We start from the raw sequence: 1,206 nt of genomic DNA, 5'->3' as shown, positions 1-1,206 counted from the left end.
CGAAATCGAGAAATTGATGAAAAACTGGAAAAAATCGAAAAAAACGTCGTTTCTCTGTTACGTAACGAACATTACGTAACTTTTGTTACATAAAAAGTTACGCAACGCTTGCGTGCATCTGATTATGCAATAAAATCATAAAAAAGATTATTACTTTTCGATTTATTAACAATTGTCGGGATTTCGTTTGTCGAGATTTCGGATGTCGGGATTTCAAATGTCGGGATTTTGTCGGGATTTCGTTTGTCGGGATTTCGAATGTCGGGATTTCAATTGTCGGGATTTTGTCGGGATTTTGTTTGTCGGGATTTCAATTGTCGGGATTTTGTTTGTCGGGATTTCGTTTGTCGGGATTTTGAATGTCGGGATTTTTTTTGTCGGGATTTTGTCGGGATTTTGGATGTCGGGATTTCGAATGTCGGGATTTTGTCGGGATTTCGATTGTCGGGATTTTGAATGTCGGGATTTTGTTTGTCGGGATTTTGTCGGGATTTCGATTGTCGGGATTTCAAATGTCGGGATTTTGTTTGTCGGGATTTCGATTGTCGGGATTTTGAATGTCGGGATTTCAATTGTCGGGATTTTGTCGGGATTTCGATTGTCGGGATTTTGTTTGTCGGGATTTTGTTTGTCGGGATTTCGTTTGTCGGGATTTCAATTGTCGGGATTTCAATTGTCGGGATTTCGTTTGTCGAGATTTCGGATGTCGGGATTTCGAATGTCGGGATTTCAATTGTCGGGATTTCGATTGTCGGGATTTTGTTTGTCGGGATTTTGTAATAGGTCTGCAGGTCTGCTTTGAGCAATAGAAATTGAAAAAACCTTTCAATCGCATCGTCAATCATGTTTTTAAATTTTCGCGCTTATTCACAATTACAAGTTTCTGTATTTTTCCCGCATACCCGTAATTACAGGTTTCTGTATTTTTGCGTAATTACAGGTTTCTGTATTTTTGCGCATACCCGTAATTACAGGTTTCTGTATTTTTGCGCATCCTCGAAATTACAACATTTCTATGATTTTAGTGAATTTCTCGACAACCCCTGAAGATAATTACATCATTGACAACTCGTATGAAAGCTGAATGTCTCACCTTTCCATCGAGCCTACTGGCATCTACGTACTGCTGTCGAGTCGCCTGCTATAAGCTGTAAAAATTCGAAAAAAAGTGAATTGAATTTGTCAAAAAAGTCATGTTTTCAGTTT

This window comes from Nicrophorus vespilloides, unplaced genomic scaffold (assembly GCF_001412225.1).
Source record: "Nicrophorus vespilloides isolate i.1.1-1 unplaced genomic scaffold, Nicve_v1.0, whole genome shotgun sequence".
NCBI lineage: Eukaryota > Metazoa > Arthropoda > Insecta > Coleoptera > Silphidae > Nicrophorus > Nicrophorus vespilloides.
Note: the sequence above shows the minus strand (reverse complement) of the source record.